This window comes from Neltuma alba, unplaced genomic scaffold, assembly GCF_004799145.2.
Source record: "Neltuma alba isolate B1F8T4 unplaced genomic scaffold, ASM479914v2 tig00005380_pilon, whole genome shotgun sequence".
Classification (NCBI taxonomy): domain Eukaryota; kingdom Viridiplantae; phylum Streptophyta; class Magnoliopsida; order Fabales; family Fabaceae; genus Neltuma; species Neltuma alba.
In genome coordinates, this window is record NW_021634086.1 from 1 (window position 1) to 6,087 (window position 6,087).

General features: G+C 35.6%; 1 pseudogene; it reads right to left on the reverse strand.

Moving 5' to 3' along the window:
* Positions 1 to 6: 6 nt before the first annotated feature.
* LOC114747595 (nicastrin-like) lies at positions 7 to 5,718 on the reverse strand (annotated as a pseudogene).
* Between the last annotated feature and the right edge of the window lie 369 nt (positions 5,719 to 6,087).

A 6,087-nucleotide genomic window follows, 5' to 3' on the forward strand; every position in this document is an offset into this window, starting at 1 on the left:
CACCTGTTTAGTAAGGTCACCAAGACCATTCACATGCGAGAGAGCATCAACCGCTGCCAGCAATGCAATCAAGCCCTGCAAAAAGTTGGTACATCACATTATTGATTTAGGAATTATTAAAGATTATAAACTATAAAACTCCATTTATAGTTGCATTTTTGGACCATACATAAATAAACTAAGTTCAGCAACTAATTCACAAATACTTGCACTTACAGAAATAGGAGACTCTGCCCAAGGCTCTTGTCCCGAAAAAATGAAGCAGAATCCATTGATGCCATTGTCAGTATTATGGGTTTAGAATGGTCAAAGGATGAAATGTTGATTGGTGGAAGTGATGACCAGACACTGCCTTTCATATGAAACATACAAAAAGTTAAAATTAAGGAAGGGGTGAACTAGCATGGAAGGGGTCAGGTCATTGAAATATTCTATATAAAGCTTCTAGACATTCTACCATAAAAGACATTATGCTTAATCTCATCTGCTTTGATGACAATATCTTTTTATTCAATTGTGGATACTATTTCTTCAGACTCAAATAACTCAGTGTTTCGAGTACATAAACTCCAAGTTCTTTATTGTTGCAACTAAGATCTTATTGCAGAACATCCACACATCTGAGGAGAAAACAAGAAAGAAAGAAAGAAAGAAAAGGATGAGACAATCAATTAGCAACACTGTCAAGTCTCTTGCCTTTAAATATTCCATGTGTAAGCAATATTCCACACAAGTCATTATATTGCAAATTAGAACTCCAGATGTCATGCTTTGAGCAAGTACCAAGCTTGTTTCTAGCTAATAATCCTGAATATGGGATATTCTTAGCCTAGTTTATATTTTCTTTAATGTTTAGCCGATCCATCAGGAACCATGTCTAGCGACCAGAGCACATGTGTGCTTTCTTCTGAGTTTGTTTTTCCTTGCATGTTACTTCATTTAGGATTATTCTTTACCCTCCATTGCCGGGCTTTCATTGACAAATTATTTCATTTGAAAAAAGCTTTACAAATGGACAAGCAGCCTTAGGCGTAAGTTACCAAAATGATGGCCCTAATCCAAAAATATATATCACAACCACATTCGCAAGTTAACAAGAAAGCATAGGATAGAGTAGATTCTAAAAACTTCACCTGTATCCACCTAAAGGAAGGCAAGTCGCTTCTTTCAAACAAGACTCTGAACCACGATTTCCAGATTTCGTTACCTAAACAAAATTACCAGAATAACAAAATTCAATCATTTGTAGTTTTCCTATATATGCTAGAGGAAAACAACTCTAAAGAATCTGGATATACCTGCATCACCAGATCAAACTCAGCCACATTAGCTGTATAACCTTTCCTGTTGTTCTCATTCTTAGTTGCAACCTGTATGAACAGGTAAAGAGAACCAACTTGTTAAATAAAAAATTCTTATAATAGCCCAGGAATATCAGCATTAATTAAATAATTAGGTGAAATATCAATGCAGATGATATGACCCAAAATGTATACACATTGTTCAGCAGCCTAGAAAAATTAACCCAACACTTAAGAAATCCCAAAATCAACAATTTAAAGGAAAACAAAGGTCAAAGATGACCACAGCAAGTATTTGATTTCATCATCAAACACAATCACAGTATCACACTAATGCAATTGAACACTTTTCAACATTATACCCCTAATAATAGTTTAACTGAAGCCACGACTCTTTTGGCATTCAAGATCTCAAGTGGACAAGAACTTGCCGATCTTTTAGAGTTTGTAACGCCTACAATCATGAGCTGCTAAGTAAACTACAACAGAGAAAATATTAGAAGAACTAGCTTAAATATCTTTTACCATCTAAACATTTATATTTGTGACAAAGTTTGGCTCACTTGGTTTCTAAGGACCCACAAGGACCATGGCAGAAGGACTAGCTTAAATATCTTTTACCATCTGAACATTTATATTTGCGAGGAAGTTTGGCTAACTTGGTTTCTAAGGACCAACAAGGACCATGGCAAACCCTGTCGCTTAAATAAATGCTTAGAAAAGCATTTATAGATCATTTACCAACAAGCTTCTCACATTAACAATGAAACTTGAACCCACACTTTCGAGGGATATGGACCTAGTCCATGCAATCTAAACATTTTAAACATTAGTGAAGGCTCAAGGATGCAATGGAACTACAGCACGAACCCACACTTGACATTTCTTAGGGTTTGGAAGATGGATAGATCACGAACTACAAAAGTATCACTACTCCACTGCCATATATAAAATGTAACTTGACTATAGAATGTTAAAATGCGGATCCTTGACTGCTTAAATAAATAGCCTTCAATACCATGTGTAGGAACCCCCTCAACATGGTTCCAAACAGTAAATATCTTAAGGGAAACAAAATCATTTCCAAAATAAGACTGAACACTGTATCAAATTGGAACAAACTGAAGTTATTAGACCATCAGCAGTACCACACTATAAAATAATAAGTGACTCAGCCTTACCTCATGAAGAGTCTCGGTGCTACCATCTGAGAGTAGGAAACAGGAAAATTGTAGGATTTCCACATGATACCAGAACCCTGAAGAAGTTGAGCGGGGAAAATAAAATGAATGGACAATTATAAATGACTCATTGAATCATTGTGCTGTTTCAGGACCACATTAGCATCAGCAGATATCCAGCTTAGATAGTCTGTATTCCAAGCATAAACATTGAAAAAGTAATCCGGAATAAATTTGTGTCATCCACAAGTGTTTTATTTAAGATAAAAAATTTATTTTGCTTATTTTACAACAGAGCCACCTGATTTACCAGAATGTGCTAGAAAAAATCATAAAGAAGAACTTGAAGATCAAGACCTCTTTCACAACCAGAGTACAAGCTAATGTCAAGTTGTGCATTGTGATACAAATATGCAAGTCTGGATAAAAAGTCTTATCGTACAGTTGGATTCCATTGATGTCCAGTGTTATGGTAAGGAGCAAATTCAACTTGTGGAAACTTTAGTTCTGGAGAGAATCCTACAAGTGACAAAATAAAAACTATTATAAGCAACTTACCATTGCTTCATCATATTGAATGAGTAAAAAGAAAGTTAATTACCTTTCAACTTATTCTGCACTCCAGCTCCTGACTCAACAAGCACACCCGCAACCTTACTTGCAAAGCTTGAATCACCAGATATTCTGAAAGAGAAATTCATGCTCAACAAATGGGCATAATTTCATAAATGGTAGATGAATATACGTTTTTTTCTTTTTAAAAAAAGGGGGATAACAAAAACTACTCAAACACAACCATGCAAGGAATTTCTTTGGATGGCAGAAAATATCTTCCACGACTTTATTTTGAAATTCCTAACAGAAAATTTAAAATATCATTGATCAATCCACATAAGATAGCCTTGAGTCAAAGATATCAACAACTATTGATTTTACAGGGCAATAAGCAGTTATTGAACCCCAATAATTAGCTTATCCAGAATATTCTTTCCAAGAAAGTCATTGATCTTAAATTTCAAGAATTCACTTCTATTTTTTGTTAAAGAGGTCGGAGTTGAGAGGAATATTCAGTAGTCTAAGTTTTTCAAGTATAAATAATATAATTAGTCTCTAGGCTCTTCAAATATACTATATTTAAAAGGACCAACAAGAACTATCTTATACATGGTGCGGGGTGCATAAGATTATAACAAACACAAACAATGTCCAAAAATAAAAGAGAAAGAAAATGACAAATTGAAAAGGAAAAGCTAGTTTGCAGCTCATGAAGATATACTCCCATGACACACCAATCAAGGATGTCATCAGATAGCACAATTTAGATCGAAGAATAGGAAATACAAGGCATGAAAAGGAAAAGTTCCACAGTGGATCTATATCAAAATATGATATACATGCCTTGTTAAGAGACTTTCAAACTCATCCAATGATACCAATATAGCAGATGACTTTGATAGCTGATTAGCATTTTTGAATGTCACTATCGGCGCAACAACCTTGTCTCGTCCAGGATCTAAGCAATACAGTAAGGGAAGAAGAATGCACCAGATTGTTATCACAATGACACTCTAATTGTATTAAGCATTGCAGATAATGTACGAAATAAGAGAAGTTTCAGCGGAGACTCACTGGAACAACCAATAGGTCCAGAAAGACTTAGTAACCGCACACAAGGATATCCATCAACTACCTTGTACATAGACTTCTGAAGATCAGGAACTGATTCCATGGAGTTAGATTGCCCTGAATTGTACCAGAAATGGAACAGGACATATCAGCAAATTATATTACAGAAATTTAAAGAAATAGAAGAGAAAGCAGATAACTAGCTGTTTCATAATAAAAATTACTCGTGCTGGGCTAAGCATTAAAAGTGAGAAGGCAGTCATTTTGTAATTAGGCAAAGGAAACAAGCATTCCACATGATCAATTGAAGTTAGTTATGAGGAGATTTGATACTTGACGCTCCAGTATACTGAGTCACAAATGGTTGGCCGAAAAAGAAAATACTGAGTCACAAATGGAATAGTTGAACTATTTTTCTCTCTCTAATCTCCATACCTCTTCTCATCCTCTTCTTCTCTACCCATCACCATTTTCAAATCCTAACAACGGTACTAAAGGGGGCAATTCACGGATCTATGGTGGAAGCAACCAGATGCTAGCGTCAATAATAGGCATAGAACAATGATGGAAGAGTGCAATGGAAAAGCATGAAGCTCAGCAGGGGAACAAATTGGAGGTGTTAGCAGACAAGGATGTTCAAATCAAGAATCAGATCAACAACTTGCAAGAGATGCTAAAAGGCCTTTCACTATTGGACACCATACTAATGCGTGAACAGAGACAAGTACTATTAGTACATAAGTCAAGAAAATTAGCCACATCTATATCAAAATTTAAAGGAATTGTACGAACAAAAGCATAGAAGTTTAATCGCACTTAGGATCACATTCATTAGTAAAAGAACGAACTCTAGAATGCTATCGTTAGACACAGTTTAAACAGTTTGTTATAAAGCTTCAACTGTTATCATTAGGCTCAAAGTCCACAGTGGCTTTATCCTTCTACAATCAAATAATATGAGCTACAATAACTTTAAAATAAGGATATGAGCGAGGAGTTTTGCGACTGCATTAGTGAGCCTAATGGTCCGAAGCGCGAAAAAAATATCGCTCTGTCTCAGAAACCAAAATCCCGTCTATTAAAAAGAAACTGGAGACGAGGTATAAGAACGTGTAGTTACATTGATAGAAAGACATAGGGAATAAGCCCATAGAAGTGCTAATTTAGAATAACTTCTGCATCTTCCAGCACCTAGACCAGGTTTCTGCTCAAATATCGTTACGCCAATTTTTACTCAGGGTTAAAAGTATAATAGGAGATTTATCCCAAAAATAAATAAAAAAGCAAGCAGGATTAGAGACCAAATCATTCAAGCAGAATGGCCACTGTAGATTGAATAAGCCAGAAATTGATACCAGAAAAGGACAGGCGGACGCCAAAGCAAAGGAGCAAGCACAGAGACAGAAACGTTGAGGCCATGGCAAGAATCTTTTGATACGGGAAATCCTCGGAAGCCGTAGTCCTAGACCATGGAAGAGTGATTAAGGAAGACTGGGGCACAGGAGGCCCTCCTGCGCGCGGTTTTTCTTCTTCGCCAGTAAACCCAGGGACATTCGCCGCGCTGAGGGCAATTAGACCAAAGCTAACCCAGTGGCTTGGGTTCAGCTTCGACTTTCGAAGTTGAGTTATGGTCGGAAGTCCAAACCATGAGATCCATTTGGTCAACCAAAAGCAAAACATTCTGGCAATAAAAAAAATCATTCTCATAATTTAATAAAAAATTTGATTAGAAATTAACTGATAATTCATATATTTTTAAATGGTTTTGATTTTGATTTTTAAAGTTAAAGTTAAACTCAAACCAAGTTTTTTTCCCAGAAAAATCAAATGGTTATTAAACTATGAGAATTAAAACTAAAATTTAATAATTATAAATACGAACAATAATATATTAATCAGGAAACAAACACAAAACCAAAACACAGTATTCTTCATGTTAAAACTTGTAAAAATTTGTGTGGCTTGGATGTTGTCCTTGG